We start from the raw sequence: 24,844 nt of genomic DNA, 5'->3' as shown, positions 1-24,844 counted from the left end.
GACATGGATGTTCAAAATATCCCTCCTGGCCTCCAGCTTCCAGAATGTCCTGTATTGTATGTGCCAACAGAAACATTTCAGGCACTGTAGGGAACCTCCAAGTGATACCAGGTGTCATGCTTGCCAGCCTGGTCACAGGTATTCCAAGTACTCCAGGGCACTAGACATGTGCCTTTTGGCAACTGAATCAAGTGCTAAAGTGGAATTTATTTCACCTGACTTTAAGTATATACAAGCAGGTATCCCAGTCCCACTGCTTGTCTAGACTCCCATAATAGTCAGTTGAAAGCCTGACCTTGCCTGACACACTTAGGTAGTGGCCAGGAAGGAATGCCCACGCAAGTAAGCTACGGGAACTGAACTGCAGAGGAAAGCAATGGTATAGTTTGTGATATTTCACAAATGTAGTCTCAAATCAAAATAAATTATTAGAATATTTTCTTCTACTTGATGTCTGAGAAGGCTGTGATTGAACCGGGCATGAAAGTGTGCCATGAACAGGCGTGGCACATTTAAAATTCATGCAATGTCATCAAGATACTGAGGACAGAGAGGTCAAGGGGCAGGTATTTGTGTGTATTGCATTATTTAACTCACACTTTACACCATGCACAAAACAATTTTCCCTTAATCAATTGCTGGAAGCTGCAGAAGCCATTTTAATGTGGGAAGGACAGGAACCAAAATCTAAAAGCCCCTTTGCTAGGGCCACCTGTCACTTGCCATGTTAATGCAACAAGGAAGCCACAGCAGCACTGTAGAACAACCCTCTCCCCTAAATTTCATTCAGCCTTGAAGCATACGTAAGTAATATGGAGAATGACAGTGTGTTGGAAAGCTTGCCACCAGAGACAAAGGCAGTTTATTAATGAAATTACTTAGAAAAGGTAAGTTATTTAACTTAAATTCCCAGGGGAGGGGGAGACAGCTCATTTAAGGCATGCAGTTGTTAGGTGACTGTATTGCTGAAGTACAAGTTTATGATGATTTATATTGAACCGACTACCACTTGGGATATACTAATCTCCCTCTTCATTGATAATAAGCTTACAATAAAAGTCAGATTTTTAGATGACTGAAGTTTCATGGACAACTTCTGTCATAAATCACAAAAGATTAGTTTATACCACAGTCAGATGCTATTAAACATAACAAAAGTATTTTCTATTCTGCTAGACCAATATTAGGTTAAATATAACTGCTTAAACTTCTGTAAAGAACATGTCGTTACAGACTGAACAGCGTTTAGGCACCAAACCCTGTACTGCTCAGTTGTTTTTTCTTTACTCACAACACTAACAGGGAATTGCATGCCTGTGTAAGGAAATAGTAGTCTGCCTTTGGGACTTTCGCAGTAGTGTAAGCTCATATTTCAGCTTTCTGTGCCCAAGTTCCTTATTCATAGAATGGAGATAAAACTTCATCCATTTGTTAAACCACCAACTGTATACGGACAAGCAATACTATAGTGAGATCCTAGACTGTTCCAGTTATTTGGGATTATTTAATTTGACAATAAATTAATGTAAGTAACAAATCTATATATATTGCATAGAGGATGAGTAAATTGCTCATGCCTTTGCTGGCTAAGCTTTCTCTTACAAAACAAAGAAGATTCCTGTAGTTTTCTTAGTATTTCTTTAGTCATCAGTTCCCACCTTGCTTATGTTCAGCCTCATACTGTGTTTTGCCTTCCCAAATTGCACCTAGTTGACTATATGTAAATGCTCTTGTCATGGAAGAATCCAAGTGAAATTGATTTCTGTCAGCTTTTAACTTCTTCCTTGAAAAACTCTCCATGATGTCTGTTTTCTGTGTCACAGGATCATTCATGCCTTTGTTTTACATGTTCTCACATCTTTGTTTACAAAATCCCACCCATAATAATCAAGAGTTTGGTTCAATTTATGTGTCTTTGTATTGATATATGAGGAGTAAGAAAGGAAAACAAAGATAGCAAGAAATGAGAAAAAGAGACAATGCAACGTGACCTCATTATTTAAACAAAAGAGAGTTTACTTACACAAAATGTTGTTCCTTTTCTCTTATGCAGGCCCAAATAAATCACTGTTTTCTTAGTCTTCTTTAATGGGGTTATATGTGGCAATGAGTTTTTATGCTCATGTATAAATATAAAAGCATTTTATATTTATACATTTGAACAGTGTAATTACAATGAGACCCAATCTCTACAAATTATAGAATTATCAATTGTCATAAAACATAATTTAGTAAATTTAGGCCACCTGTGTTAGGCTATGTTGCTGTGGTTTTATTCTCATACTTTAACATATTCCTGCATCTGTTTGAAGGGTTAGCCCATACACTGGGAACGCAAATTTTCCATCTGTTGCAAAAATAAATATTTTTAACTTTTAACAAGTATGTTTGCTTCTGTCACAAGCAAGTGACTTAATGAAGGTTGAGATGTGACCACAGATTCTGTGTCCCTTTAGCCAGAACCTCCTCAAAAGGGCTAGGCTGATTTTAAAAGCCAAGTTGTGTGTGTGTCATTTCCACTCTCCGCCTCCCCCCACCCCACCCTTTGTAATGCAGTTTGGGAAATGCCATGGGTATCTCAAGTGATCTTTACAATCCTAGCAGTGTCACAGACTTTACTCCAGCACCAGTGGGGTAAGAACACAGATTCATTATTCTTTAGTCAGGGGATCACAGTGAAGTGTCTGGGGCCAAGCACTTCCCCGCTTCTCTCACTTTGTTTTCTGAACCTTAAAATAAGGAAGATTATGTATTCCTGATGGGTATACTAGAAATGTGTATATATGTACTTATCTTTTCCAAATGATGGGTAAGATGCTCCAGCTGGGGGGTGGGGGGTGGCGGGGCGGAACAAAACCAAAAACCACAACTCACAAAACAATTTATAAAAGTGTTCATTGCCAAATGTATAGAGAAATAATTTTATCTTTTTGTAACACACACACGTGCACATACACGTCCACCACCACCTCCCTTCACTTAAGGAACTAAATACTTGACTGTTCAGACTTAGTAATTTTCCAGTCTCTATTGCCTCCCTTCTTGAAGTTCTTTGGGGACTATACAGTGCCTCTTGTACAAAATTTGTAATTGCCAGACATAGCCATTTCTTGGTAATTACCGATCAGTTTCTAAGTTCCTTGGGGCAGGGATCAAACATTGTGGTCTTCTCTGGGAAAATGCACAGGAAACACTTGGCTACAGAGATAAATAATACATACAAATATTCATAAATAATAAATACTAGTAAATGCCAGTGTTTGGAGGCAGCTATTTATCTTGTGTAAAACCACATAGCTTTTGCCAACTATAGTAGGGTGACAACAGTTTGCATAACAGAATGTAAGAACTTTATCCCCAAAGGAACCCATTTTACCCAGTGAACCTGCCTTACTCACCACTTACACTGCGTATACAATAATTTGAGTGAACTAACTAGTTTTCTTGTTAGGAATATTCAAGACATGTATAGGCATATGTCAATCTACATCACTTGGTCCAACAACCATCCTTTACTCCCCAGTTCCAATATTATAAAAAAAATAGATAGCTTTGGCAGCCATAGGTTGGATGTACCCATGTGTTAAGAACATCTCCGAATTGCTGCTACGTGATGAGGAACTCACTGGGCAACTCTGTACATCCCTGAAGATCTCCAAGCACTGAGGCTTCTGCATCTTAAGATGTTAAAGGCTGTGCTGCATAGATGTTGCAGTAATGATGCACAAAAGCGCAGCAGTTATTAAACTTCCGAACACTGTCACTAACTGGAAAAGAATGCAGAGACTTGCAAGGGATTAAGGGCTTAGTTCCTTTATAGTTTACCTAACAGTGGAAGACTGTTCTTGATGTAGGATGTGACAAGAAGAAAGTCTTAAACCCGTTTTAAGCAAAGAGAGTGCCCTGCACTCTTCAAACACTGATTTAAATTATTTTTTAAATTAAAGAAAGTTTCATATTTCATGTTTTAAACCTAAGCAATTTGAAACAGCCATGGTGTTAAAACAGAAATTGAAGTTCATAACAGAATTTCTGACATGCAGCATTTCTTTGAATCTGTTGAGGGACACTGCCACAATGAAGATAGGATCCCTGTCTTTTTGAACACTCCTTGCAAATTTCTTTCATCTGGGTTTGAGTTCAGGTGGCCTATCTACATATCCCACACTATCATAACAATTAATGCTGCCAAAAAAGTTGTGGCCAAGCTCTTCGACTGCTATAAATCAAGACTGTTTCATTGAATAAATGGTTTTAATGGCACTATGCTGATTATTAGGCAAAAATTTGTTCTTAGGGTAGTTCTGGGAGTTTCTATTCAACATGATCTTTCTTCGTGATTAAGTTAGATTGGTCAACCTGATTCTAAACACCTCTGTGTGGTTAAATTAAGTTGGCACTGCTGGTTTGTATGGGGCTTTGATAATTGCTTCTCCATCTGTAAAGTAACACTCACATGATGAGTCTTCATTTATGTGTCCTACTTTGTGCCAAACAATTCAGGAAGGTTGTGGGACTGTTGGACAATGGTCTGAGGTGACCAACAAGAATAATCTGAGGCCTTGAGAATATGAACTGTGAGGAAAGATTGAAGAAATCATGACCGCTTAGTTTAGAAGAATGGAGACTGACAACACCTGGAATATAAGAGGTAATTAAAGAACATAACTCTTGGACATGTCTGCTCTGGTTAGGAGGACAAACACTGGACTTTGGAAAACTGGTGAAGGGTGGAGATGGTGAAGCACTGGAATGCTGTTTTATATTCATCATTAGAGATTTTAAAGAGTAGGCAGGCAAAAATAGGTCAGGAATGTTATGAACATATGGAATCTTGTCCTTCTTGATGTGATTATTTTTTTTTATTAATTTGTGCTGCAAATTCCTGCTCTTTTTAAATTTTCCTTGGTGATTTTAAAATGTTGCCCTTTCCAGAGCTTGCAGTGCACCTACCATCTTTTCAGGGACACATGAATTCCTTCTAGAAGCCAGCAACCAGCCAAAGAGCGATCAACACATTTTAAACCATCTGATCCACCTTTCTTGAAGTACCAGTATCTGAACCTTTTCCCTGAAGAAGTGCTTTTCTTGTCTGCTGTATTAGCTATGTCTGTAGAGGCATGGTGTGTTTGGTTTCCTCATTGACCTGCCGTGCATTGTATGCTAGAGTAGTATATGGTCTGTGGCCCAACCAGATACTTTCATAACTATAGAAGTTACTGAGAAATGATTCTTTCCTCTGAGTTTCATTTGCCTTAACGCAGCTATTGGGTTTATGCAGCAGAAATTTACTTTCCCTATCAAACAGAATGAAAAGCACTATATGACAATCACAGTGTATGTGTCATCTCCTCTTTTCTTTGCCATTAAAGAAAAAAAAAAAAAAAAGATCAAGATAAAACAACTTCTGGAAGAAAAATAACCCGTTAGATCAAATTCTTCTTGTCATTATGAGAGCTACCTTAGAGATACAGACACAAGAAATAGAACAAAAAGCATAATTCATATTCAAAGTAAATCAGCTACTCATTTTTCCTTCCAAATATTCTCAACTATCTTAAATCACATTATTTTAAAGTTATAGTTTGAAATGAAAACTCACAGATTTTTTAAAATTAAAAAAATAGAGAAAAATAAACTATCAAAATAAGCTTTGAGCTGAAAAGACTGATTTCAATACAAGAACAGATATTTAAAGTTTATGGGTTTATGGTGTAATGGTATCAGTGATTTACTGCATAAATCAGAAATAATAAATATTTCAACCCACGTGAACACAAACATAAGTAGAAGAGAGAAGATTTTTTTTTTTTTCCTTCTTTGGGACCGATTTGTCAGACTGATTGATAGAAGCTCACTGTATTGTACATATTTTTCACTAGTGGAAATAATGTATATATTTTATTAGTGAAAAATATGTAATCTTAATTATGTTGATTCAAACACACAAAAATACCAAAATATAGCATTGAGGAATTAGAGGGTTGACCACGTCTTTTATTGAATACTTGTCTGCCTGGCAAGCTCTGCAGTTTGTGAGAGCACATGGCACCAGCAGTTGCCACTCATGGAACATTCCTCTGTAGGGCTGCCTGGAGGTCCTGCCATATCTCTGTGTCTTATGGAAGTACCCTCCCTGATCTTGCTTCAGCTCAAGGAAAATTCTTGGAAGCTGTGCCAAAAGGATTTTGGAAAACAGACAGAGGTGTGCCCTGCTCTAGTAAAGTTCCCAGAAGAAACTGGTGAAATAGTTAAAAAGTGTTTTCTATCTATGTTTTGGAAAAGGACACAGATCCCAGCTTCTGGGTCAGTCTCTTTTCTCACTGAAAATTAGGCTTCTTAATTTTAATTGCAAACCCTTGCTTTGGTCTCTTGTGACTATGAATTTCATAGGCTAATCAGGCATTTCCTTTAATCATCTCTAAATTTCTTCTTATCCTCCAACCTCACAGATTCACTATGCCCTCTAATAACATCTCCAGATACTATTGACCTGAATCCAATATTTATGCACAGCTCCTGGCAATAGGCCATTTAGCACATCTTTTCTCACCACCCCCAAGGGGCAGGTTTGCACGTTACAGCTGATCTCATACAATCCTAAATACACGGAGTTGAGGATCTTGCGTACCTTGAGTATGTTCTACATGAACATGAAGCCAGAATATATTTTTTTTTAGCTATGCTTTGCTTATTTTTCAAGTGGCATTATCAATTGCAAAACAACTTTGATACAGAATGCTTTGATTCACCTAAGAGCTAAATCAGGCCTTGGCAAAAGCTTGTCATCTGTACTTAAACATGATTTACAGGCCACAGAGCAAATAAAAGTACTGCAAAAAAACAAAGCAGCACAAGAATAACAGTAATCCAGATCAGGTAAGTGTGACGAACAAGACGTTTCAAAACTTGACCACATAAGCCAACATCTGCGTTTGCAAAAGCAGACCATCCCTTGGTAAGGGGGAAACTTCATGTAACTCGAGTCTAGACAAACTACCGGATAAATGCTGTGCTAAAAGTAGCTTCACCTCCTTCCAAAGTGCATCAAAAGCCTCCATGAGATATAAACATAATAATAAATATGATTATTAAAGTGAGAAGGGGGAAGAGGGAAGAGTGAATCCCAACTAGCACAATGAGGCTAAACAAACTGCAGACATGCAGGTCCACTGAACAAGCATGTATCAGATAAAAGGCAGGTAATGAAGTCATTGATTTCAGTCTGTTGGCCAAGCAAAAGATCTTGTAAAGGTACAAAGCTAAAAACACCCCACACCAAAGTTACCTATTACATTACAGATGAGGTGAATGTCAAAGCTGTTTTAAAAATGTGTTACATGCCAAGTTCAGCAGCCAGCAAGAGGCATCATTAGGCATCCTTAGAAGAAATGGTGGGACTACAGAGCATTGAAAATAGATGGATCAACAGATTATGGATTACAATAATAGGTACTACGAGACCTCTGTAGACTTCTCTGGGAAAACACAACTTACAGTGCGCAATAATTTTCATTAAATATACTTTCATGATTGGATGTGCCAGTGCTGCTGCCTCTCTGTATTCTTTCTCTTCTGTATCTGTAAGGTGCAGTAATTCACTACTACTACCACACAGCTAAACTTTGGAACACATAGGAATAAAGAGCCTTGCTGATAACAAAAACATGTTTATTTAAACCATATTTTTAACAGGTTTATTCAATATTATTTGCATAGCCCCCTCTGCTAAGCTGTGATGGCGTTCTATGTCCTACCAATGTTGGACAAGAAGGTAGCTCTGCCCTGAAAAGAGTATCTAAGACACAAGGTAAGAAACCTTTTCCAACAGAGAGAAGAACACAAGAAAATAGTGCAAGGGCATTCATTACTTCATTATCTAGCCTCCACATAATTGGGATAGAGTTGTAGCCCTTGACAGTTTTGCTGTAGGCATCATAACAAAAGACATTTCAATAATCAAAATTCATTGACTTGACTTCCCTGTCTACCGGGAATCCCCTGAAGTTTGAAAGTGAAGTCTGTTATATTGTGTTCATTGTAATATGTGTGAGTTAGGAAAGAGGTACAGAAAGGGCTGTTTCCTAAGCAATACATTCTTCAGAGAAGATCTATGGTTATGACACCTGATTGTCGAGAAGGACGGCAGAAAAACAGTAAGGCATCTTCATACCAGAGCATACTGGGGAAGCTGGGAAGAGCTATTGGGTACTGTCTGAAGACAGAAAGGCTTCTCAGAGGCTAAGGGTCCTGGCTGGCTGTGCTGGGCAAAAAACAGCCTTTGAAGTAGCTTCCTTTGCATAGACAAAGAGGAGGAATGACCCCCCCCCCCTAGACCATGAAAAGTATACAATGTGTGGTGACATGTGAATGAAAATTCATCTGATCAAACTTTAGGCATCTATCATGCAAACAGTGATGTTTAGGGCAGAATTCAGGTTAAAAAAAATTATGTTAGATCGAAATTGGGAGATATTATCTCTAAAGTATAGCTAAATGTATCTCTAAGGCTTCACGGACTGTACTAGTTACATCTCTATTAGAGTATAACAATTTAGACACTTGGCTCACATGTAGACACCTGAATTGAATGCACATTTAGATATCAGAGTCTCTAGCTGAATCCCACCTCTACAGTAGGATTTTCAGTGACTGTATGTAGGCATCTTGTGTCCTCTCAGATCCTCCTGGCTTCAATACTCTGCACCAGAAAGACACAAATGACACTGTCATGAGTTCAGTGCACATCTATCTTCCCCACAAAAATTTTTGAATACCCATGAGGATATCAAATTACACAAGACACCTATGTTTCAGCAACCAAGTCCAGCCACTTATATCTGGTGTTAAATGCCCAATTCCAGAATACAATGCATCCAACCTATTTTAGATGTCTATCTTAAGATTACTAGAATGAGGAATAAAAAGGAAATTCAAACCAAAATAACTATATATGTGCATATGATATAATTTTATAAGTTATACCTCTCTAGTTTCCCAGTGAAATGTCAGCTACTGTTTTATGCATACTCTAAGCTGTACTGAAAATATTAATTCAGGTTTATTGAAAATGTTTGGGTTTTTTTAATTTTCAAAACGGTCATGTTTTTCAACCTGTTTTCTAGGAAAATGAAACCCATATGATCAGCCGGTGTATTATCTGTCTGTTATTCCCTTGTCCTTCCTCCAAATCCCTTTAAAACTTAATTTTCAATTTCAACCACCTGTGAGAGAGGGAAAAGATCTCAAAGCTATTAAGGACAAAGAAGTTTCATTAAAACAGCAGATGAATAAAAGGTAGTGACATAAAATAGTGACTCCACTGCGGAAGTGTCCAGGGTTTTTGATCAACAAAGTTAAAACACATCAGACAACCCATATCAGCAAAATGTACAGGAAAAGCATCAGCTAGAATGGACACTTTATCAGACACAGGATAACGCAGAACATAAAGCTTAAGAAACAAATTACTTGGTAAAGAAGTCAATCTGTAAATTACTGATATAAGCATGGTAGTGTTTCTGATATGGTTAGATACCAAAAAAAAAAAAAAAAAATCTATAGAGATAAAATGAGATGGAATCATGCATACTTAGTAATCAAGAAAAGAGGATTAGGAATATCTTCTAATGAACTTGCTGTTAAGGAATGATGGGGAGAGAATCAAGACATAACAGTTTTAGCCAGACAAAGCACATTTCATTTTAGAATGGGGAAAATGTGGCTTACACTGGTGAAATTTCCCTATGGACAAGACAGGAAAATGTTTCTAAACATGAATAATTGTTTGCATTTTTGGTTATTTAAAAAAAAAAAAAAAGTTTTCAGAACATCAGTAGAAATTCCTTGGAATACATAGAAATGGACTTAAACATCCAGATTCCTCTTCATCACCTCTATTTTTAAGTCTGAGCTACTGAGCTGGTCAAGACTGTCTCAGAAACCAATTAAAAAAACCCTCAACGATAACAACAACAAACAAAAAATAATAGTCTAGAAAACAATCAATTCTATGATAACTGCCTTACTTTGGAATGGAGTGCCTTCAGGAGGAAGCTTAGACAGCTAGCTGAACAACTAACTTCACATGTCACCTCCAGACTGTAGCTCAGAAAACCAGTTTAAGAATTTGTAGTTTAAAATAGTGAAAACCAAAATAAGATCTGAACAAGGGAAGTACGGATGATTAAAAGACCAGACGTGCATACGGTTCTCTGGTTCACAGCTTTGGAAGTAGGTGCCTAAATTCCAACTAAAGCCCTTTTTGTCATACCTGCATCTTTTACTGGGTGTAGCCTAAGGCTTATTGCACTCTCACACACTAATCTGTACTAGTTTAAGATTTGTTAAGACTAGGACAAATCAATACAATATGTTTGGGGAGGGAAAGGATCCATCTTGGTTCATGAAGTGCCAACATGAAAGAAAATGCTAATTAATCTTTAATGCCTTTATATGTCTGTTCGCATATTGATTCTTACGAGCAAATAAAAAGGAAATTTGTACTTTTCCCTCTATGAATGACACAGAAACCAATAGAAATTCTTTGAATTCATTGAAGCCACCAGCTTCAATGGCATTAAAGTCTGAATGGAAGCTATAACATTTCTAGACTCTCTTGATAAGCTTTCCGCTATATAATTGATAGATGCATACATATATATATCAGAAAGTTAGCGCTTGGAAGAGTGTCTCCTTTTTTCTATGAAGTGCTTCAGTGTTTTATATTTCTGGGTTTAGACAAAGAAAGCAGAAATTTGTGCCTCCTTTACTCTTCCCTTGCTTAGGGTAACAAAGAAATGGTGGAAGAAAGTTGCAGCACAACCAAACATAGAGGAGAAGAATGTTTCTTCTTGTGATAGGAAAAATAATATAGCTCAATTAATAAGTTCCACCAATTACTCATCAAATATACAGCTAACTTTGCAAGTGAATGTCTCCATCTCTTTAAACCTATACAGAGGAAAATCTGGGTTTACTAAGTAATCTGCCACTTTCTGGTGGTGTGGAACAGGAAATGACACCTGACTAAAGTCAATGGTAAAGCTACAAGATTTAGTACAAATCAACCAATGTTGAGAATTCTTTTACACAAAGCCTTGAAGCAGCAAATCCTTCCCTACTTTTTGTAATCCGATCTAAAAGCTGCTAGTTTCACAGGTAAGACACAGGTGTTTGAGGAAATCAACTCTAGCAACTGAAGTCTCAGTTCCCCTTTTCAATGCTAAGGGATCTGATGTTCCTTCCAAAACTACATGCCCTCCAGGAAACTCTGTATACTACTTACAGTTCTACTGGTGGCATGAAGATACCTGTGTAGATATTCCCAGGTACAGGACCCTGCATTTCCCCTTGTTGAATTTCACAAGCCTCCCATCAGCCCTTTTCTTTAGCTCATCAAGGTCCCTATGAATGCCAGCAGAATTTGTATTGTCTTCAAATCCACAGCAGGTGCATTCTATCCCATCATCTAAGTCATTAATGAAGAGGTTAAATGGTATTGACCCCAGTATTGGCATGACTTCCCTATCATACATCTTTGCTGACTACTCCCAATTACCTACCTTCTTTTCCTTCCTATGTTTGGAGATGGTTTCCAGAATTAGTCACTCCATTACCTTCCCAGGGACTGGAGTGAGGCTGACCAGCCTGCAATTCCTTCTATCCTTCTTTTTGCTATTTTTGAAAATAGGATTGGCGTTTGCTTTCTTCCATAAATCTCCCCCATCTGACACAGCCTTTTAAATATGGTCAACAGTGGTCTCTCACTGACATTGGTAAGCTGTCTCAGCACCTATGGATGTGTCCTGTTACATACCATGGGCTATTGTATGTTCAGTCTGTTTAAATTACCTGATCCTGCTCCACCAAGGTAGGTTTTCTTTAGTTCAGACCCCTTTCGCTCTCAGTGACCTGGGATTCCTGAACATCTGTTTTACCAGTAAAGGATAGGGCAGAAAAGTCACTGAGTTCCTTCACCTTTTCCATGTCCTTTGTTGTCATATGTCCTGCCCCATTAGCAGCAGATCCACACTTTCCCTAGTCTCCTTTTTTGCTGCTGATACACCTGTAGAAATCCTTCTTGTCACCCTTCACATCTTTCACCAGATTCAACTTCACCGGGGCTTTGGTTTTCCTAATCCCACCCCTGTATGATAAGCCTCTTATATTATTCCTGGATGACCTGCCTCTACTTTCATGTCTTGCATGGTTCCTTTTTATGTTAAACATTTGTCAGGACCTTCTTCTGTATCTGCACAGGACTCCTGCTGCCTTTGATTGCTTTCCTATAAATCACAATGTATTATTTTTGAGATTGCAGGAAGTGATCCTTAAAAATCAATGAACTGTCCTGGACCCATCTTTTATCCATGACTGTCTCCCATAGGATTCTTCCATGAAGATCCCTATAGACCTCTGGTGTAGTGGAAAAGCAGAAGGCTACAAAATTTGCCTAGTAGTTGCTTCCCCAGAGAGAAAGACTGAAAAATATTACAGTTAGATTTTATAAATAAGGTACTGCATGTTGCCTTGCTTATCTGTCTTGTTGGTGGTTTGTTTTATCCATTTAATACAAATATTGTTTCTTTAATTAATTGTTGAGACTGGGGAAAACTAGATCACTGTGCATCAGAAATCTTATTTTAGTTTTCTCATGTTTCTGTGTGGAGGCTTTAATGAGTGTGTTAATGATTTCTTCACATTAGAACCTAGTTCTTTTTGCTAGTCAAGTTCTGGCAGAAGACCTGCATTATTATTATTATTATTATTATTATTATTATTATTATTATTATTATTATTATTATTATTATTATTATGCATTTTAAGTATGGTGGTTGTCTTTCTGAAAAGAAAACAACAATAATAATAAAAATTAGGTATCCAAATACCCTAAACATTGCATACATGTTTAGCATAAGACATAATTCTTTATGAATTGTGAGAATATTCCCTACTCCTAGATCATGATGCCACTGCAGGTAGCCTCTTAAGGGGTAAGTAGCTCAAATGCTAAAATGATAACTCAGTGTATGATCCATGGAGATGTCTCAAGGCCAAGGACCTGAAAAACACTGCGGTGACCACAAGAGCAACGACTGTTTAACATCAATGAACATGCCATTTCTCAACTCAAAGGAGATGTTTCTTTAAAGACCAAAGTGTTGTGTTGAATCTGAAGGGAAATTAAGCAGGATCAATGTCTGTAATAGTAATTCATCTCTTCAGTTACAGAAAGAATGTTCTACATGTAAAAAAAAAAGTGTACAGGAGAAAAGGGAAGAAAAAAAAAATAAATTGCCCTTGGTTTCTCAGTCATCAGAAAAGCAAGACTGGTACTGTCTAGTCACATGACTTATGAAAACGAGTTGTTTTTAAACAGTATGAGTGAAATAACATCATTAACTGTGTCCCTGATTTAGCAAAGCTTTCGAGTATGTTCTTAACTTTAAGTGTGTACTTATGTCCCATTGACTATGTAGGGACTGAGTCAAATACTGATAATTTAATTACATGATTAAGGTAATTTGTGGATTCCTGACCTATAAGAATGCTGTGATACAAGGTTTAGAGTGGGCCAAGTAAGTGAACTATTAAAAAGGTGACACATTTTGCCAGATAGCCAAGGATTTCTTCCAGATGTATAAACTTAGGTAAAAAGTGGTAAAAGATTTTGAGACTTGTGAAAGGCAAGAAGCTATTTTGAATGCACAACGGATAGACAGTATGTAAGGAAAAAGCTGTTGTATTTCCACAGTCTACAAATTCACCTTTCCCTTATCAGACCTATGCAGAGATAAGAGATCTTTGGGTATGAGCAGCCTTAGAACCAAATTTGTCTCGAAATGCAAGGCTTTCTGTGTTACTCCTCTTTCCTTATTTCCTCAGCTGTTTCAATTCCCCCAACCCTAAAAAAAAAAAAAAAAAAAAACCAACAAAAAACCCAACCCAACCCAACCTCAAAACAGACACACACACCCCAACACTGCAACCAACTAACCATATAAAAACAGAAAAACAGTTCAGGACCTGTGTGTTTGTACAAGGCAAAACACACAGAGCCTTTGCACTCACTTTGGGACTTCAGGTACTTTTAATGAAAGGAAAAAGAACAACAGAAAACTAACTCTACAGAATAAACACTTCTATTTCTCCTTTCTTCTTTCTATCACCATGGAAGGTTCTTATTTTCCAATGATGACATGTTATGATGTCAACAGCTGAAACAGGTATAAAAAAGGAAACTGTCCTGGAGAGTCACCTAACTCAAAACCGTGTTAATATTGTGCAGGGTGCCCAATTACTTCACCCCAGCTTAGTTGCAATTGTAAAGAAGCAATGAAATATGAAAACGACGCTAAAACTGCATTTAAAGGTAAGATAAGATGAACAAGAATGCATACTGAAGGGTATTAGTGCAGACAGAGATGAGTCCTTAAGGGAAAGGTATGGGATGAAACTGAGCTTGAGGCTGAGAGGGTCCCTGAAGAACTAGATAGGGGGGTACGGTAAGAGGTATAGAAGGCATATGGGCTGAGGGAAAATAGCAGAAGCAGGCCTGGTATCGTATCTGTCATATTGGCATACAAATGACAAAGCCTCACTCATTTGTTATTGAGCCCAAGCTCCATCGCAGGGCTTCAAAAGGACTTTTGTGCAACTGAATGCAGGGCAAGGCAGAGAGAAAAAAAATCACAAGTGCTTACATCAGTGAGCAGGCTGTAGAGGAGACACCAGGATCAGTGGCAGAATTATAGTTAGGCAATTACAGTAAGTAGAACACCTTCCCCTCCCCCCCCCCCCCCCCCCCCCCCCCCCCCCCCGCGATTTAATATTGTTTTCATTTCTGTTGTTAAAGATTTAAAAACATTTTCTGGAGTTTGCATGGTAAAGGAGGTTTCCTGCAGCATGACAACAAAAAGTGACAAAACATTGGACTGAATACATTCCTAAGTGAAGAAGGTTGATGGGGTTTTTGTCCTCAACTAAAGCATTTTCCTTACAAGCCACTCCTTTTCAAATGCAAAACTGTTACCTGCAACAGTTTCCAAAGTTGGATATAGAAAGGAAATAGCCAAGTGCTTCAGTGAACCACACTCCTCATTCCTCATGAATGTTTTCTTTAGCGATCTTCAGGTACCTGGTATGACTTTTTTTCCTCTCTATGATTCAAATACATAGTTAGAAAGGAAGGGTCTTTCTTAAACATAGCAGAAAACATTCTTTTTACAGGAAAAATCCAGACATACAGAAATAAAACGGCTGGGCACACATGCACCCTGGAATCTGGGTAGAGCATACTACTGCCTGTCGGGTGTGATTACAGCACAGAAATCCTGATTAACATGGCCTGGAACCTTGGTTTGTGACTTTGATTACGTTAGGATCATCATGCTTCTGGTTGCTTTCTATTGTCCAGTGATTTTATCCACAATGCTGCTGTTAATAAGCCGTATGTTGAGACCCTTTTTCTGCCTTCACCCAAAACCTGTGATTATACCTTGACATTCTCAATCAGGTAATCACATCTCTGAGCCCAATTCCACTGTAATATAGCCTGCATTAACTGACCTGGACTGTTTCTATAAGTTTCTGACATACAATTTATGTACAGAAAGCTCTGTGAAAAACATTATCCTTTAGGAGATGAGAACACACAGCAACTCCCTTTACTAAAGCAGTTTCAAACTGACCATACCCTGTAGTCACCAGAGACTTGTTATTGATATCAATTTTAAATAGTTACACTCAGATGCTATCACCATGGACAGGAACATGGAAATTCCAAAAAGGTCATAAAGTTACCGTGTAGTAACACAGGAAAGGGAAAACTAAGAGGTTAGCAAAAGCAAAAATCCACTGACTTCTCTAGACATTGGAAGAGATCTAAGGGTTCGAGACAGCATTAACAGAACAAAACAAGAAAACCACCATCTTCTGAAGCCTTAGTCATTCCCCATTTCCCTTTTGTTCAAGTGAAAGTTATTTCTTCCTAATTCCTACCTCCTGTGCCCATTTGTACTGGTTCCTGGATACAGTGTCTGGGTACCTCACATGAGTACAGTTACAGCTCTTCAGTATGTGTGTGAATGCTATTCAGGTCTAGTCTTACAACGGCAAATGGGCATGCACAGCTCATGACCAGAGCATTAAAACAAGCAGAAAACTGGATGATCAAAAAAGGAAGAATCATACATCAAATGCCAGGACAGCTAGTAAGAAATCAATCATATGGGAGGAAGACTACTAAAAAAGCTAAGATTTCTTACTGCAACATGATAACTTTATTTATTCCTATTGAAACAGTAACTACATCTATTATTCACAAGTTAAGGTCCCACCACGCCTGGTACTTTATAGAACCAAAAGGATATTCTCTGTCCTGGAAAAGTTACAAAAAGTCAAAATAGCAATTCCTATTGCATCAGCATGATGCCATCACTCAGGCTCCGATACTCAGGCAGAACTCAGCAAAGAGAGTTCTAGCTGGGCTTTTTATTTAGCCCATTATTTCAGGCGTGGCTAGGCTGGGGAGTGTGGGGTTGGATTCGTGCTGGATTACTTGTATTGGCATATCACAGGAGTACAGAGGTAAGGTCACTAAAAATTGACACCAATTCTTTGACTGTGAGGTAGCTCTTCAATTTTATGAAAAGGTCTTTCTCAAGGTATGGATTTCAAAACAGTCATTTTCGACAGAAAGCAAGAGCCAAATTCACTCCTTGTGTCCTGTTTTGGTTATGACTATAAAAACCTCACAATAGCTAGCCATCTTCAGTTTCCCTTGCTAGCATTTGTTTTCAGATCAGGTCCAAAGTATAAAATAGAAGTCTTGCATAACTTTACTGGAGTTTGAACAAAGCCTGTCTCCAGAACCCTGTATTGCTATCTTGTGTTCTTTCAGAGGTCTTAGAAAGCCTGAGATAGTCCCAGTAGGCAGCTAAATCTCAGCATCCATAGGAGGTTATTTTAACAGCACAGTAGAGACTGTGACATGTAATGACTCTAACTCCCATTTTTAAGACAAAGATTGATGGAAAAAAGGAAAGAAATGTCACAACAGGAGCCCATTCTATTGACAGCCACAGCAAAAGAGAAATGACTGAGAGAGAATGCATCACTTGCCACTGTGGATTTTTGAAACTATAATCTTTGTGTGTAACAAGTGTTTCAAATGGCTGTACTACTTATCAAGAACTGAGCTGGAACCAATTGCTGGCCACAGCTCTGAGTGCTCCAGAAAGTTGAATGGCAAATGCTGAATGGAAAACTGATGGGAACAAAGGATGACCAAAGGGAGCCCAAATAAGTAAAACACCTCTGTTCAATCCTAGCAGCAGTTCTACTCCACTGTTTTCCTTAGTATCTTACTTGATTACTGCAGTCATTTAACCCTGGTAGGCAGCTCAGCCCCAGTGTTTCGGTCACAAATCCAAAAAACACCACCATACAAGCTACTGTGAAGAAAATTTACACTATGCCAGCCAAAAACAGTACGATTACTTACATTGGCTGCCTTATTAATTTTCCAGTAATCAATAACTAACCACTCTTCACCAATAAAAGCTTGCCTGATAGATTTTTCTGAGGCACTTCCCACACCATGCTGTCATCATTCTCTCCCAAAGTAAAACAGTCCCTTCCAACTTATTATATGGAAAGTTCATTAAAGAAAGATCTTAGCCTTTCAGCTGTTCTCATAGCAAGGATAAAATGGAAAAGCTTGAGCATCTGTGAAGAAATATAAGGCTAAGACATCTCCATGGACACGCTCTGCTGCCCCCTGTCCAAGGCCACGTTTTCATTCACATAGTAAAGAAAATCCATCTTTTTCTGTCAGCAGCGATAATATACAGGTATCTCAGATAAACAAAGAATAAAATTAATATTAAGCAAGAACATCTGGAATTTTTAAGACAAAATAAAGCAAAACTTGTGCTACTTAGGTGGCAATCAGAGAACAGCTTTCCTCACTCTTTCTAGCTATTCTGGTGAATCTAAAAACAATAAACATAATGAGTGACAAAAAAAAATATTTTTTTCTCCAACCAATACGTCTAAGCTAGTCTACCAATTTCTTCCGCATTTTGTCAGTACACAGATTCTTAAAAAATTGACATGAAAAATACAGATCTTGATTTTCTTACCATTCATGGGTCTGATAGAAGTATAAAATAGAAGTATTTAATATATTCCCAGGGAACTTGCAAAGCACTGATTGAAAACCACTTGGTTCCACTCAATATCTCAAGGGTGACTAGCTCTGCAGAAAAACTTCTGTCCTTATTTGTGGCTTTTTCTGTATGCTACAAACTAATTGTGTATTTTCACTACTCTTCCAGTAGTGAAAATGAGTCCAATGAGGGTTCATCCAGTCTATATAAGTATGGGCAATATTGAATTTTTTCATGTTGGATGTCATTGTTGAATGGTACAAAAGTAAAGCAAATTCATCGCATCCTGTAATAGTTACTTAAATAAATAGTTACTAAATACTTTGTTCTTTGCTAAACCGGAGAGTCATTCACTCTACTTCCAAGGATTGTCTCCAATTAACATCACCAGTTTCTTCCCTGCTACAAAGGTCAGTTTTGCAAGGCTGAACGTACCCAAGTGTAACACCTGCAGCTGTTCTTCAGTCTTCAAGTAACTCCATTGCTTGCAAAAGCATTTTCAAAGCTTCCCCTCTCTGAATTCCAAATCCCCCTTCACTTTAGCAATTGATATTTAATATTTTTTTGTTGTTTTTCTATTACTTTTTTTTACAACTGCCTTTTCTACTGTGAACATGAATTACCTCAGCACATTAAATGAATTGCATCCAATTTTACTTCTGCTACAACTTAGGTTGTATCTGCCCACTGGTACAAAACACCAGAGAGAATGAGCTGGAAAGGAGCTGCTTAGCTTACGGTTGATCCTGGGATAAGTGGTTCTTTTATACTACCTCATGTAAGACCTAATCTAGCAATACTGTGTGCACAGTCAAAAACTCTGCTGGAGGAGTCAAGGCAACGTTACCTCTTGACTAAGCCCATAGCTTGTCTCAGCTGGAAGAAATGATTTAATGTTCCTGCAAGGTCTGCTCTTAGAAACAATCACCAGTAACAAATCCTAGACCACAAAGCTAACTAGGCCTATCTAGCAGGGGGGTTACTTTCCAATTAAATAGCATCTGTTTCTTTGCACAGCCACAAGCATGTACGGAAACAGTACCAGCCTGAATGTCCCCCACATTTGCCCCGTGGTTGAGACCTGAGTCATAGACATATTATGTCCACAGCTATTTTGTAAAGCAGTAAGGCAGGAAAGCAGATTTTTGCAGCTGCTTGACTCCAGAACTATATTTCTATGGCTCGCCATCAAATTACTTGGGTTTTATAGCTTTGGAAGCATTTCCCTTTGGTCCTTATATCTGTGGGAAGTGATAGCTATTCCTGCACCACAGCTAACACGTCCCTGCTGATTGGAGGAGGCTGTGTTTGTAATGGGTATCTCCAGCTCATCTTTAAAGTCTGAGTCTGCCAATATGCATCAGGGATTTGGTGCAAATAAGGGAAGGGGAAAGTATAAATGATGGATCCACTGTCATGCATATTATCCAGCTTTTTCTGCCAGAATAGTTGAAGCTAGAGGCACAGGCATCTGGACAGCTGCTCCAGCCCTCGATTTTCATGACATTTGTGGAGTGTCCCTACTTCTTTATTTTAGAAGGAACTCCCCAGTGACCAACAAGCTGCTGAGATTCACTGGAGACAGGATTTGGAGTTTAATGAGCATAGATTCAGCAAAGCATGAGCAAGTAATGATGTAGATTAGAAGCCCCATATTGTTTAGTGCACTGCCAGGTGTCAATTGTGATTCCAGTTGTAAATTAATATCATCTCAGAGTAAATGATCTGGTGTATGAAAAAAATAAAACAACTGACTTCATTAGGAGAGGGTTGATCTCATGGGAATGTTTTTTACACACAATGCAGGATTATTTATTTTTTTAACTTGGCGTGCTGGAAGAGAAACAAATCCTGCCAGCTTGCAGTGAAAATAACCAAGGAGAACAGATGTACTGTAGCATATAGAAGAGATCAACAGAGAGAAAGCGGGGCGAAATACTGGGAAAAAAAACATTGGCTCGGAAGTTGCCACATCTGGATCTTTAAACATTATAAAACTGCAGCTATTTTCATCATTGCCACCCTCCTCAAAAGAAGAATAATAAAAAAAAAAAAAAAAAAAGGGAGGGGGGGCAGGGGAGAAAGGAAGGAAAAAAGAAAGAAACACAATTTTAAGAAGCATTATACTCTGGGTTAGATATTTAGAGTCTCTGAGTATAATAAATTCAGGATCAAGGTCCTATCTGGTTTGGCTTTTCGCTGTTTCAGAGGCTACTAACCTGGACTCAGCATCCCTGTGCTGTCAATCCTTTGTGGATACATTCCCTCCTGTGTTCTGCTTTGATCACTCAGGGCCTCAGCCACCTACTCTGCAGACATCTCACTAAATCAGATAAAAGCATAAGATGAATTACATTTTTTGAAAAACTATCTTTTTTTCTGACTGAAAAAAAAAAAAAGGATTAGTGAAAAATCTATTAACTTTCACCCCGAGTGTTTATTTACATGTACACTCATACAACTCATCATGAGTTTAGTCAGCACCCCTTCCACTTACGTTTTAAACTGCCAGAAATCTTAACCTAACAACTGCCCAACAAAGCTCTCTTCCTTGACTTTTTTAGTGTGTAAAGGTACTCTGGCTGAAATCCTGACCCTACACAGATGGTCTTTGCTCCATATCTCCACTGCACTGCAGGTGTGGTCCATTACTGTGCACGGAGTTGTTCCGGATGCTTCTCCAGAAGAATGCAGAATTCCTGTTTGTATACAAAATAACTTTTTTCTCCTCAGTTTTTCTGTAAAGAAGAAGATTCAACACCTTCATGACCTTTAAAATGCACTTAGAGATCTGTGGATGAAAACACAGGCTATTGCCAGCCTTAAAGGAAATTAATGGAGACTGACTGGGAAAACAGCTACAGCAACAACAGTGAGAAACTTCCCGGCTTTCTTTTTTCCTTTAATTTCTTTGACTGTTGTGACAGGTAGCAGAGGTGTGTTACAGAGCGTATGTGTTACTGTGATAAACCAATGCAGTCATGTGTAAGGTTTTAGTCCGAGGCACATCAGCTGAGACGGGGATGTATAATTGCTTTGCAAATCCCATTACAAGGGGGCAAGATGAAGCAGGTTCTCTGACTAATAGACTTGCAAAAATCATGAAGTCTGATTGAGGTTCATTATAAAATAATGCTGCTCACAGAGTAGGAAAATAACAAGGCAACACCATTGCCCTCTGGTACTCCACACGTGGATCAGAGCAAGGAGGAACTGCTGTCCAGCAGGAGGTGAGAAGGATTCAGCTGCTCAACAGTGCACATTTTCAACCTCCTCTGAGACTTATTACTGATAATTCCTATAGATCATTGCAACAGCTGCTGCACTGATTCAGGCTGGATCATCGTCATTTCATAGGAAGCCATGGAAAATACTTGAAATAATGTTCTTAGAGCTGCAGCGAGCACTGCTGTTAGGTTCTTTTATTTTTCAAATGTAGGTCAGCCTCTGGCTACTCTTGCTTTGCTTCTGCTTAAGCTACATTTCCTCTCTTTTATTCTCTGTTTAGGTTTTCTGTTAAAACATCTGACAGGAAAGATGCTTTTCTATTTTTGCTACGTCTTGCAGTAGAGATATTAGAAGCTTATTACTTCTTTAATGTGGCAAGAGCTGAATTGACTGATTTGAGTGTGTTATTTTTCTTGGTGATGTCTTGTTAGAGTTCTTGCTAATGTCAAGCTTAATCGGGCCCAGTAGTTTTAGTCTGCAAAGTGTGATTATCATTGAATTTTCATACTGAAAATTTTAAGTACATCATCTCATATTCGGTTTTAAACACTTAGTTTCAGTGGGAGACATCATTTTAATCATTACAGCCTAATCCAAAAAGGCACATTTACAATAGCTAGCAGTCCTGTAGGAGCAACTGAAGAAAATGTGTACTTCATAAATCAAAATTTTAATCTTGGGCCTCTGCAACAAATTATTCCTGACCTTAGCACATGGCCCCTCTCATCCTGAGCTGTTAAATGGTCCGAACTGCAAGCAAAACTGTTGGTTACAAACCATTTATAAGTCTCACCTTCAGGGTCTAGACTTCAAAGCTCTGTGTATCCCTCATATTACCTTTAATTCTTGAAATAAACTGTCATCTCCATAAAATAGGTTTTCTACAAAGTACAGAGGTAGAAATTAAGTCTTGATATGTGCTTTGTAAACAACCTAGATTAAAAAGACAAAAATCCCCCTTGACACAGCTGCTTGTTCGCTGCAAGAAAGCAGGGAGAGAAAAAAATAGAAACATGCATTGTTCATGTGTACCTTGCAAATAAAAGAAAAAGAAGGAATGGACAGGTTTAGGACCATGTAGGTCTTCCTACAGTTAAGCCAGCTGTATTGGTGAAATGTTCCCATGTTTTCTATTTTGATTGAAAAAAAACCCAAATTAAGAGCAGGTTCAACTTGGATGTGAATGAATTTTTGCAGAGTCATAATGGAACATGTTGCAAGTTTTAAATGAATGCAAAGGTGAATGTGTACTTGTGGATGGTTTTGCATGGTTTCAGCTCAAAAACTAAATGAAACCTCTGTGGTGTCAGACAAATCTTCCTTTGGGGCTTTAGAATTAAGTTGTGCTTGCAAGGTGAGGGTTTGTGCAGTTCAGAACTGCCTGTGTGGGCTAGAACCATCACTTTTGAACAAGCTATGGGGCAATATCCAACCATTACAAGTGCAAATGTCTTTCCCAGTCCAGTCCAGACAAGATTTGAAATTGTTATGGCAGAACGGATACGGGATATAAGAGTTGGTATCTTATCTGTGCGTGTATGACTTAAAAACTGGACTAGAGGAAAACCAACCAAATTTAACTCCACTGTGTCTTAGGCATGTACAAAGATATGTATATATACATCTAGATATATCTATATATGCACATATTATTGATTGGAGTAGACAAAGCAATGTAAAACCATTTAGTATCTCAGCTGAACAGAACATAAAAAATTTCTGTAGTAAACTGTTTAGTTAAAAGTCAGAGAGAACTCAGCCTCCCAAACTTTATTCACTCTCCTTCCCACCCCCCCAAAAAAGATTGAATAAATGAATGAAAAAATAAATGAATAGAATGTGTGTGTGTGTACAGATACATATGTATCTCTCTGTACAATTTTCTTTTGATTGAAAATGTAATGATTTCAGAGAGAGCATTTTGGGCTTCAGTTCTTCAGGAACTAAACAGATTACGCTTTGGGGTTTTTTTGCCCCCCAAAGAAAGCAGTCCCATTCCATGAAAATGTCCCTTCTATCAAAAAAATGATTTACTATCAAGAATCTTTTCTGTGGAAGAATTTTCAATCGTTTCTATTTATTAAAGCTACCACAATAATACAACTCCCACACCAACAGTGCTTATTATTGTTATTACTTAGCTATTATTTTTACCACTCCAGCTGTATAGGTGTTTTATAGACTTGTGGGAAGTGAGTCACCCTTGCCATAAGGAGCTTCTATTTCAAACAGACATTTCCCAAACAAAGGCAAGGACATGGAAACATGTGGGGACAGCACAATGAAATGATAAATTTATGCTACTATCTTCCAGAGATTTTTTTTTTTTTAATTGGTTCAATGGAGTATTCATGAACTCCAGGATAAATTAGGTAATGCCTTGTCTCTGTGCAGGTGATCTAATATTTAAGAGTGCTTTGGAAGAAGTGTGTTTAAAAAAGGACTTGTTGGATTTGGAGGAGAAGAGAAATTGCATGTCAGACTGAATCAAGGAAGTGATTATCAGCGTAATTGTGCCCTTCCCTAGGGATAGGAAACATGGTCAGGAGATGGCTGCTCTGATAGCCTGGGAAGGAGAATAGACAAGAGTCATTGGCTCATTTTCACTGTAAATGAAGCTTGACAGAGGATCTAAGACCTCTCAATATATCAGTGTGAATCACTAGGCCATAACCAGGCTACTATTAGCTGGTAGCAAAGCTTTCCATTAAGTATTCTGATGCTGCTTTTCTCTGACAAGTTGAGTAAGACTGTGGTAAGACTGGAAACCAAGCCATGACTTCATTGCTGGAAGAAAACCTTTCCCAAAGACTAAATCAGAATTAGGTACATCCCAAAGTTGTGGTTTATTTCAAAGAGGAATTAGGATTCTTAATTGTGATATCAAGTCTTGGTGGGAACAGGGTCATCTTCTTTCTAAGTTAGGGGTGTAGCTGAGATAGATGTGCTGGGTTTTGCATGGCTGAATTTCAGGCAAAATACGGTTAGATGCTGAACTGCAGTGCAGTTCCAGTGAAGGCAGTTTGTGCAAGTGGAGATCTGACTTTATCCAAAACTGTATGGCTCCTGTACTGCTAGGCTGAATATCTTACAACAACCCGCAAACTCTTCTTGAGAATGAAATGTGATTAATCATGGTTCCCCAAATCTCTCACTGCAATGCATCAAATAGATATAACATTTCTCTAGGCAAAATGCTCAGCAGAATTCTAAATATTGTGCTATTACTGTTCATGGTCATAAGTCCTGCTTTCAGAAAGCATATCTCAATCAATAAATAAGGAAGTCATGAGGAATGGAAAAGATTAATTATATAGAAATGGTTTGAATAAGTTCCTTTTTTTTAACAAGCAGATAATCAGCACTGTAGCATTTCCAGGAAACATGATAAAATTTAATTATTAATTTCTTAATAGCCTCCAACAAACACGGAAAATAATTAA

The sequence above is a fragment of the Falco rusticolus genome, chromosome 3 (assembly GCF_015220075.1).
Source record: "Falco rusticolus isolate bFalRus1 chromosome 3, bFalRus1.pri, whole genome shotgun sequence".
Taxonomy (NCBI): Eukaryota; Metazoa; Chordata; class Aves; order Falconiformes; family Falconidae; genus Falco; species Falco rusticolus.
This window is presented reverse-complemented; position numbering follows the sequence as displayed.